This window comes from Megalobrama amblycephala, linkage group LG17, assembly GCF_018812025.1.
Source record: "Megalobrama amblycephala isolate DHTTF-2021 linkage group LG17, ASM1881202v1, whole genome shotgun sequence".
Taxonomy (NCBI): domain Eukaryota; kingdom Metazoa; phylum Chordata; class Actinopteri; order Cypriniformes; family Xenocyprididae; genus Megalobrama; species Megalobrama amblycephala.
The window spans coordinates 44,900,368-44,912,262 of record NC_063060.1 but is presented as its reverse complement, the minus strand read 5'-3'; the positions used below and the strand labels follow the sequence as shown (position 1 = coordinate 44,912,262).

General features: G+C 37.7%; 1 protein-coding gene across 1 annotated transcript in view; it reads left to right on the top strand.

Moving 5' to 3' along the window:
* Positions 1-1,187: 1,187 nt before the first annotated feature.
* Positions 1,188-11,895, top strand: part of spsb4a (splA/ryanodine receptor domain and SOCS box containing 4a) — a 93,492-nt gene continuing 82,784 nt past the window's right edge. Inside the window, 2 exon segments of the mRNA XM_048162925.1 lie at positions 1,188-1,319; positions 4,365-4,455. The gene's annotated coding sequence lies outside the window, so the exon portion shown is untranslated.

Genomic DNA, 11,895 nt, shown 5'->3' with positions numbered 1-11,895 from the left:
CTTGAGTCTCTTTTAAAGGCTGTTTTAATAGACCAAAATAAAAATACATGTTGGACTCTTTTGCTGTGCAGTTAAAGAATTGGGACTGATTTCTCCCCGTCTCTAGTCTGCTAAATTGAAGACTTCAAAGGACAAAATCACCATTTAACCCTTAAATGCATACCTTGGGTCTTTAGTGACCCAAGACGTCATTCACTACCCTCCTCCTCGTTCATTTTTTAAAGGTAGACTTCAACCTTCTTGGTATTCCTCAATCAATTCTTTATAAAGAATATAACATGAAAAAAATCATAAAATTATAAAAGAATGCCTATTTTTGAATTATTTTTTTGTAAAAAATTGTATAGGGTCGCTAACGACCCAAGGTGTGTATCAGTGTATGTATGTTTTTTCTGCACAACATTAATTGAATCTTAGATGATGGAATAAGTGCAATTCGCCTTTATTCCACAAGGTGGCAATGTCTGATACACAATGCTGAAGTGACGTCTCATTTAGATGGAAAACGAAATAAGAAAAACATGAAATGGCTCAGCGATTTACTGCAGAGCAAGTACTGAACGCAATCAAACATGACTGTAACTCTTACTGGATGGATCTGGTGAAGCTGTTAGCGATCGAAATATTGATTTTGAAGATGTTGAAAATTATATAGTTCTGAGAATATGTTTGATATCGCGAATGGGCTCATATTCGTGACCTCAAACATAAAAATAGCCTATTATTTGCTGAATTTACTGGAAAATGAGCTCTGATGAGGACAGTGATGATGGCATAAAACATCTGCTCAAACAGCCCTTTCAAGCTCCAAAAGGTAACAAAATATGATTTATTTTATTCTTCTCTAATATCAGAGGAGTTTTATATTATTGCGACAGGTGTTAGATATAGATCCGGGTCGATAAAGACCCGAATATGTAAGAATGATTGGCGAAACAGTCATGCATTTAAGTGTTAATGTAAATGTCCACCTATGACATGGATTTTTTTATTATTTCAATATGATCCTTGAGGAAAGCAGCTTTAAGCGACTGAACGCCAGCGGGCGGGGCCTATTTTGTGATGACGTGGCATTTGCAAATATATTTGCCAGTGTGATGTCATAAATGCCACAGTATCCAAACGTTAGATGCAGCGTGTAAATTTACACAGGACAAAGATTTCGTCGTCTGAGACAGCAGAGAGAAGCCATCAAGCAAACGCGCTCTGTAGAGAAAGTTTGTCCGTTTAGGGCTACTGTAGAAAACATGCCGGCGCAAAATGGCGACTTCCATGTAAGGGGACCCGCGGTGTATGAGATAGAAATGGCTCATTCTAAGGTAATAAAATATAAAAACATAAGGGTTCATTATGTAAGGTCTTTAAACACCACTGAAAACATAGTTTTGTGTATTATATTGCATTTTTGTCAATAGATCCTCCTAAAATTTACATATTGCGCCTGTAAATAAATGCTTTGTTTATAATGAGGAGAAAGTTTTAATATATGAAACTTGCAGGATGTTTTAATGGTACAAAGACCTGCTATATGTCAAAAGATCAGTCTTCAGTGTCACATGATCCTTCAGAAATCGTTCTAAAATGCTATTTTGCTGCTCAGGAAACATTTCTTATTTTTATCAGTGTTGAAAAAGGTTGAGCTGATTTTTTGAAATTGTGATACATCGTGATTCATGATTCTTTGATGAATAATATTAAGTTCAAATGAGCCTTTATTTATTTTTTAACATTGAAAATGTTAGTTTCTGTCACTTTTGATCAATTTAATGTATCCTTACTGAATTAAAGTATTATTATTATTATTTAAAAAAAAGAGGTTTTACGCACCCAAACTTGAGAATAATTGTGTGTTTGTGTGTGTGTGTGTGTGTAAAAATAGACACGTTATTCACGTTGTCTGTGGTACTTCTGTTTGCCGCCAGGAGATGGCAGCAAAGTCTAAATATAAAAGAAGTTGACTTGACCACCACCACATGACCTTCAAATCAGTTCACAATCACAGCACAGTTAAAAATGCCTTTGTTGAACTTCTCAGTCAATCTGAAATTAGATTTACATTGGAGAAAACACTCCAATATCCTACAAACAAAAACCTTGAGTTTCCACAGCAGACACAGAAGAGTCACTAAAGGTGACAGTCACGCAGAGACAGATTATTTTAAAAGCTTGGTATGCTGTGAGAAGGCTGCTGGGTAAATTCTGATATCTTTTACATGTTATTCTTTCCCCAGAAGATAAAAAAACTGTAAAATTGAGAATGAAAGCAAAGTTTTTGGATATGTGTAACTGGTTTGAGCCATAATGTGTTCAGTAATAAACTGTCTGAGGTGTTTTATGATCATGCCCATTTAAGGATATAGCCTATAAGTAGTATAGCGTCAGATTACATAATCATATCACATAAGATACTTGAGGACCTATAGGTTCATTCTGTGTGTGTGTGTGTGTGTGTGTGTGTATGCACACACACACACACACACACACACACACACACACACACACACACACACACACACTTGTATATATGGTTTACGGGGACTCTCCATAGACATAATGGTTTTTATACTGTACAAACTGTACATTATCTCCCCCTACACTACCCCTTTAAAGCTATTTTAAATATGGAGACACATGAAATGTCCTCATATTTCATGTTTACGTCTTAATACCAGTGTAATACCCATGACAGTATACACATGTGTGTCCTCATAAATCACAAAAACGCATTGTGTTTGTGTGTGTGTGTGTGTGTGTGTGTGTGACCCTGGACCACAAAATAAGTCATAAGTCACATGAGTATATAGCCAACAATTCATTGTATGGGTCAAAATTATTGATTTTTCTTTTATGCCAAAAATAATTAGGATATTAAGTAAAGATCATGTTCCATGAAGACATTTTGCAAATATATATAAAAAATTGATATATATCAAAAATGTATTTTTGTGAGTATGCATTGCTAAGGACTTCATTTGGACAACTTTAAAGGCGATTTTCTCAATATTTATTTATATATATACACTACTGTTCAAAAGTTTGGGGTCAGTAAGATTTTTTAATGTTTTAAAAGTATCTTCTGTTCACCAAGCCTGCATTTATTTGATTAAAAATACAAACAAAAACAGTAATATTGTGAAATATTATTCCAATGTAAAACAGCTGTTTTCTATGTCAATATACAGTAAAGTGTCATTTATTCCTGTGATCAAAGCTGAATTTTCAGCATCATTAATCCTTCAGAAATCATTCTAATATGCTGATTTGATGCTCAAGAAACATTTCTGATTATTATCAATGTTGAAAACAGTTATTTACATTTTTTATTTCATGATGCTATGATGAATAGAAAGTTCAAAAGAACAGCATTTGTCTGAAATCTAAATCTATTGTTAATTAAACACTACCGTTCAAAAGTTTGGGGTCAGTAAGAATTTTAATTTTATTTTTGGGGGATAGAAATAAAATTTATCAATACTTTTATTCATCAAAGAAGGGGTTAAACTGATCAACAGTTATAGTAAAGACAATTATAATGTTAGAAAATATTCTATTTTAAATAAATGCTGTTCTTTTGAACTTTCTATTCATCGAAGAATTTTGATGAATATTTTTCATAAATGTTTCTTGATCATCAAATCATCATATTAGAATGATTTCTGAAGGATCATGTGACACTGAAGACTGGAGTAATGATGCTGAAAATTCAGCTTTGATCACAAAAATAAATTATATTTTAAAGTATATTAACATATAAATCCATTATTTTAAATTGTAATAATATTTCACAATATTACTATTTTTGTTTGTATTTTTAATCAAATAAATGCAGGCTTGGTGAGCAGAAGATACTTCTTTTAAAACATTAAACAAATCTTACTGACCCCAAACTTTTTGAACGGTAGTGTATATATTAGTTGCTAAGAATGTCTGTTACTCAAGCGCGTGCCAGTGTTTTTTTTTCTTTCGAAGTTCACACGTGCATGTGGTTTGTGTACTGTTGTTGGACGTGATTTCTCATTAACAAGATACAAATAGAAACCATTTTTCTTCCTTGCATTGTGTTTGCTTAAGCATCGTCGTTGTGAAATCTTATTTCACTTATTACTCTGAACCACAGTTGTTATTTCAGACGGAAATTGCTGTAATTTACTCCGGTCAGTAACCCGGCCCACGTATTCCCTTATCACAATTTTGTCTTATCACGCATACAGTCCCTCTGTGTAAGTTTTATGTTGAGTTTAAACAGATCCATTCCTCACGTCATGTTATCTATTTCGCTCCTCCATTACCTCTCAAATACAGATAATTGTGTCGGTTGGATGACTATCGAGTTCTTATGAAAATGCAAATGTATTTTCCTCCAGGAGAATCACGTGACGCTGGAGGGATTTCACTGAGATTGAGGGGATTCCTCGCGCTCAGTTTTTGCTTTGTTGAGAGCTGCTTCAGTGTGAGGTAAGAGTCCTTTACTACATCTGTCTATCTATCTATCTATCTATCTATCTATCTATCTATCTGATGTTCTGTGAAATGGCCCATTGTTATGATATTTGAGTGTGTACAGTCAGACTTTCCCAGGTGAATATGAGCACAAATACGCTGGAGGCTTATTATGCTTTCAGGTGAACTTCCTCCATCTCCCTTGTGTTTAAGTGTAACTAAAGCTTTTCTTGCACATAGGATGTGTCTTGAACCAGATCCACCTCACAAAGCCCTGATATACACCATAATAAGATACAATACAAACTGATCTGAATGAGCCATGTGAACTTATTTGACTTTTGACCTGATTGATGTGGGATGGCATCATACCATAGTATAATGTGATCTGGTCATGGCGTCATTATGAAGGTCTGCTTTGAGCTCAGCTGTTCTGGGGTCCTTAGGGATGAGGCCAGATGCCACGATAAGCCCGTTTTAATTTGGATAATTTGATGTGGGTCTCTGTGAGACTGACGGATGTGCTGTCATAAGGGGTGGAGGGAAGCTGCAGCATTGTGACAGAGCCCATTTATCTGTCTGCCTGAACAGACAAACTCATCACTAGCAGAGTCCGGTGATCTTAGGACAGCTGGTGACACCGCAGTGCCTTTCTCTCGTCTTTCATTTGGTTTTTTACATTTCTCTGAACATTTATTCAAATGGAGAGATAGAGATATTTAAAGGGGACGTATAATGTCCCTTTTACAAGATGTAATATGTGACCCCAGAATGTGTCTGTAAAGTTTCAGCTCAAAATACCCCACAGATCATATATTATAGCTTGTCAAATTTGCTATTTGGGTGTGAGCAAAAACACACAGTTTTTGTGTGTGTCCCTTTAAATGCAAATGAGCTGCTAAACCCCCTTTCCAGAAGAGGGCGGAGCTTTAACAGCTCAACAACAACAAAGCTGGAGAATCTCACGCAGCCAAAATGACAAAAGTGTTCAGCCTTACATTGTTCAAACCGGAGTCGACACTGATGGAGAGACTCAGGAAGAAGTTACAACTTTTAGAATGAAACTGGACGTTTCTGAATGGTTAGTGGATAAATTGATGTAGTTGCTGTGGAGTTGATTCAACTCATCCACTAGCATGTGCCGTCATGTTCATCTTTTGTGTTGAATTGACCCTCGTTTGTGAAGCAGTCCGGCGTAAAATCACGGCATGACAACAACACTCTACTACAACAACTCTTCCTCTTCTCTAAAGCAGCCCAACATGGCCCTGCCCCCTTTGTTGTGTGTTCTCAGGGGCGGGGTTTATGCAAATTTTAGGGTTAGTGATGTCACCAACCTGGGAAGAAGCTCATTGTAGTCCCTACCAGCCGTTTGTTGTAGTCCTTAAAAAGCGATTTCTGTAAAAGAAAATATATCCCTTTGCATTGAACTTTGAGCGTCGTAACTTTGCAGATGTTGTTTATGCTCAAACAGCAACATTACACACTAACTAAAGTTAAAAAAGTCAAATCATAATCAACCACTCCTTTAAGTTTCAGTTCTTTCCAGGTATCAAAAATGTTTTCACCTAGTTTTAGTTTCTCCGTCTTTACGCTGTTCCTCTCTTTCTCTCTTGTCATTCATTCCCTGTAGCTCACAATGTCGATTATCCAAGTGCTTATTAGCGAACGTTCCTCTCTTGATCTCATTCTTTCATTAAGGTTTCACACTTGCGCCAATTTCCTTTCAGTCCTTTTTCCTTCACGCTTGCACTCTCTTTCATCCTTTTTCCCCTTTGGGAGTAATAAAATAGAATTATATGGACATATTCAGAAAAGAGACTGACAGATGGGCTCTCAATATAAAGTCTCTCCCTTTCTGTCTCTCTCTCTCTCTATCTCCAGTAGAGTAAAGCAAAGCAGAAAGCATAAAAGGGTCTCTGAATTACACACTGGTTTGAAAATGATACTGCTGGCTCTTCTTTCCTTCCGGCGGCTCTAAATATGTTTGAGGCATAACGGCAGAACAGGATGGGTAAGAGGATGGCTGGTCTTTGTGATGAAAACAAAGCCTGTTCTGCTCTTCTCAGATCGTATGTTACAGCATTGTTGCACACATGTGTTTTACATAGGTGCTTCTGTAGTACATTACAATGCAGCAAGCTCTCTTTATGAAACATTCAACAATGCCAGCCAAAAGAGCTGGATATTTTTAATGTGCTTTTTCAGCTCTCTGTTTTCTCTCATCAAGCAGACTTGATGCAGTTTGAGCTACTGCTGTCAGGCACAGCAGGGGATGCAGACTCAGCAAGAGTTCACGCCACACACAATCCCACCCATCCAGTCTCACAAACAACGCCATTCAGCACTCTGCAGGCTCACCCCCTGGGAGCCGAATGCTGACATACATTGTGGTTCTGACACTCGAAAAGTGCCAAGCACAGAACAGACCATGCCTGACAGAACCTGTCCACATCCACCACGACATGGCACAGACTCACCTGTCCTCCTGAACTATATTTATATCACTGCATCTAAAGGGAGCGAGTCACCCTAGGAATAGATCTGGTTAGTTCTGTTGTTTATTATATGTTGGAGAGCACTTTTCTACCTGTGAGTCAATGTTCCTAATCATTGTCTAATAACTTTCTTCCACTTATAAATTTAGTCAATGTTTCTAGCACAAAAAAAAAAAAAAAAAACTCTTAAAAGAAAAGGTTCTATATGGAACCTTAAAGCGATCGGTCAGGCACTAGAACTGTTTAGGGGTTCCCATCATTTTATGGATTTAATTTTAATGAATTGTGTTTTAATTCATTTTTTAATTAAATTTTATGAATGAAACAGCTAGTATTAAAAAAAAAAAATGAAATAATGTATTATCATTTAAGACTTAAGATTTCTCCTTTATATAGAATTTTTTTGGCATAAAGAGTTCTGTAAAGGGGACCTATTATGCAAAATTCACGTTTATAAGGTGTTCAGATTCCTCCTATGATGACGTCATCGTAGGGATTGTCCTGTTTTGTTGTTGAACATAAGGCTGAACACCTCTACTGACAGTTTCTGACATTTTCAGTGCGTGAGATTGTCCTGTTTTGTTGTTGAACATATAAGGCTGAACACCTCTACTGACAGTTTCTGACATTTTCAGTGTGAGATTGTCCTGTTTTGTTGTTGAACATATAAGGCTGAACACCTCTACTGACAGTTTCTGACATTTTCAGTGTGAGATTGTCCTGTTTTGTTGTTGAACATATAAGGCTGAACATCTCTACTGACAGTTTCTGACATTTTCGGTGCGTGAGATTGTCCTGTTTTGTTGTTGAACATAAGGCTGAACACCTCTACTGACAGTTTCTGACATTTTCGGTGCGTGAGATTGTCCTGTTTTGTTGTTGAACATAAGGCTGAACACCTCTACTGACAGTTTCTGACATTTTCAGTGTGAGATTGTCCTGTTTTGTTGTTGAACATATAAGGCTGAACACCTCTACTGACAGTTTCTGACATTTTCGGCGCGTGAGATTGTCCTGTTTTGTTGTTGAACATATAAGGCTGAACATCTCTACTGACAGTTTCTGACATTTTCGGTGCGTGAGATTGTCCTGTTTTGTTGTTGAACATATAAGGCTGAACATCTCTACTGACAGTTTCTGACATTTTCGGTGCGTGAGATTGTCCTGTTTTGTTGTTGAACATAAGGCTGAACACCTCTACTGACAGTTTCTGACATTTTCGGTGCGTGAGATTGTCCTGTTTTGTTGTTGAACATAAGGCTGAACACCTCTACTGACAGTTTCTGACATTTTCAGTGTGAGATTGTCCTGTTTTGTTGTTGAACATATAAGGCTGAACACCTCTACTGACAGTTTCTGACATTTTCGGCGCGTGAGATTGTCCTGTTTTGTTGTTGAACATATAAGGCTGAACATCTCTACTGACAGTTTCTGACATTTTCGGCGCGTGAGATTGTCCTGTTTTGTTGTTGAACATATAAGGCTGAACATCTCTACTGACAGTTTCTGACATTTTCGGCGCGTGAGATTGTCCTGTTTTGTTGTTGAACATATAAGGCTGAACATCTCTACTGACAGTTTCTGACATTTTCGGCGCGTGAGATTGTCCTGTTTTGTTGTTGAACATATAAGGCTGAACACCTCTACTGACAGTTTCTGACATTTTCGGCGCGTGAGATTGTCCTATTTTGTTGTTGAACATATAAGGCTGAACACCTCTACTGACAGTTTCTGACATTTTCGATGCGTGAGATTGTCCTATTTTGTTGTTGAACACAAGGGTGAACACCTCTACTGACAGTTTCTGACATTTTCAGTGCGTGAGATTGTCCTTTTTTGTTGTTGAACATATAAGGCTGAACACCTGTACTGACAGTTTCTGACATTTTCGGTGCGTGAGATTGTCCTGTTTTGTTGTTGAACATATAAGGCTGAACACCTCTACTGACAGTTTCTGACATTTTCGGTGCGTGAGATTGTCCTGTTTTGTTGTTGAACATATAAGGCTGAACACTTCTACTGACAGTTTCTGACATTTTCAGTGCGTGAAATTGTCCTGTTTTGTTGTTGAACATATAAGGTAGGGCTGTCAAACGATTAATCGCGATAAATCGCATCCAAAATAAAAGTTTGTGTTTACATAATATATGTGTGTATACTATGTTTAATTATTATGTGCATGTAAATACACACACATACACGTATATATTTAAGAAGTATTTGCTTGTATATACTGTATATATATTTATATAATTTGTATTATATATAAATAAAAATATTACATGTATAAATATAACAAATTTTCTGTAAATATATTGAATGTGTGTGAATAATTGTACTGTATTCTGCTGCTTTGTGAACGTGGCCTTACATTAGTGTTATATAAGGCCTACTTGTCTAACGCCAGTGCACTGGCCATATTGAGCTGACAGTTTGGTGGTTGTTGGTGCCTTTATTGACAAGGTGGGCCAAGCTCATCATTTCCATCCTCTAATTACTGTGCCATTTTTGCTACTCTACATTTTAGAGATGCACAATATATTGGTACCGTATGGGTTATCTGTTGTTCATTTGTATCGGTCAGTATTGGATATGTTTTTGCTTTTATCTGATATTTAATTGTGCATGTTCTTTTCCCCCATTTTCCCCCATCTAATGCTCACTTAAAGTTAACACTTATAGGCCTGGTTTCACAGACAGGGCTTAGATTAAGCCAGGGTTAGAACTTAGTTCAATTAGGACATTTAAGTAGCTTTTATAAACATTCACTATTAAAAAAAAAAAGTACTGGTGTGCATCTCGAGACAAAAAAATGCCACTGACCTTTTGTTAATGTATTCATACTTGCAATGTCATAAAGTCACAGATTACAGAATAAGACAATTTCAAAACATTAACAAAATAGATGTGTTCATGATATAGCCCCTTTAGTGTTGTTCATTTATGACTTCAATGAGAGCAGCTGTGGTCTTATTTACATTTAGATGACAGTGGGGTGACGTTTTACTGCTGGTGTCCAGATAATTGTTATTTAGCGTGACATACTGCATGTTGTAAAATAGCGAGTCCGTGTGTTGGTGAAGGAGAAGCTAATTTAAGATGTGTTTGTGTGATAGCTGTTAAATGAGGTGTGTCTGTGTGTGTAGACCTGTATCATCTTCTATCTGGAGAATGTGATACCCTTGCGATTCCTGAGCCTGCTTTCTGTCAAATAAAGAGAGCAAAGCTTTCATTTGCTACAAGGTCACAAGTGATGGCTTGCCTTGTTGATGGCTCACTTTTCAGATGTCTTTGAGCGTCTTTAAATGTGCTGCTCCAGTTTGTAGGCAGGTCTCGATTTTATTTCTGTAAATGCGTGTTGTGTGCGTTTGAGAGTTTGTTGTTCTGTGTAATTGAGTTGCACTTACGTCACTTGTATACAGCAGCGGAGTGATCTCACGCACAGGAAGCCCTTAAGAGGAGAGGCATTAATCATTAATGCTGTGAGCAGAGTTCACCGAACACAGCACAAGCCCCCTTTCGCTTATTTATTTATTCATTCATTTTTCTTCATTTATGGGGGAGAAAAACTGGGTCAAAACCCCTTGAGCCTATATGCTGAGACCGACTGATGTGTTGTGCAGATATTTTGCTGTTAATCAAATTAGATATCTGAATGTATTGTCTTGTTTTGTGTTTCTATAAACTGGGTCTGGTTCAGATATTTGCCACTGCAGCTCTTATTAGACTCTTATTATGTATTTACTGACTGGATAAGGTGAATTTGATTTCTAATTGTTTCACTTTTTATGTAAGGGTAAGAAGTATTACAATCTATAGCCTCATCTATATACTCTTCCCTCTGATCTATGCAGAATCCATCCATCCATCTGTCCGTCCATCCATCCGTCTATCTATCTACTCATCCATCATCCTTCCATCCATCTATCTGTCCATCCATCCATCCATCCATCCATCCATCCATCCATCCATCAATCTACTCATCCATCATCCTTCTGTCCATCCATCCGTCCATCCATCCATCCTTACATCCATCCGTCCATCCATCCATCCTTACATCCATCTGCCCATCCATCCGTCCATCCATCTACTCATCCATCATCCTTCTGTCCGTCCATCCATCCATCTATCCATCTGTCCATCCATCCATTTACTCATCCATCATCCTTCCATCCATCCATCTGTCCATCCGTCCATATATCTACTCATCCATCATCCTTCCATCCATCTATCTGTCCATCCGTCCATCCATCCATCAATCTACTCATCCATCATCCTTCTGTCCATCCATCCATTTACTCATCCATCATCCTTCCATCCATCCATCTGTCCATCCGTCCATATATCTACTCATCCATCATCCTTCCATCCATCTATCTGTCCATCCGTCCATCCATCCATCAATCTACTCATCCATCATCCTTCCGTCCATCCATCCATCCTTACTCATCCATCATCCTTCCATCCATCCATCTGTCCATCCGTCCATATATCTACTCATCCATCATCCTTCCATCCATCTATCTGTCCATCCATCCATCAATCTACTCATCCATCATCCTTCTGTCCATCCATCCATTTACTCATCCCATCATCCTTCCATCCATCCATCTGTCCGTCCATCCATCCGTCCATATATCTACTCATCCATCATCCTTCCATCCATCTATCTGTCCATCCGTCCATCCATCCATCCATCCATCCATCCATCCATCCATTAATCTACTCATCCATCATCCTTCTGTCCATCCATCTGTCCATCCATCCATCCATCCTTCCATCCATCTGTCCATCCATATATCTACTCATCCATCATCCTTCCATCCATCTATCTGTCCATCTGTCCATCCATCCATTTACTCATCCATCATCCTTCCATCCATCCATCCGTCCATATATCTACTCATCCATCATCCTTCCATCCATCTGTCCATCCGTCCATCCATCCATCAATCTA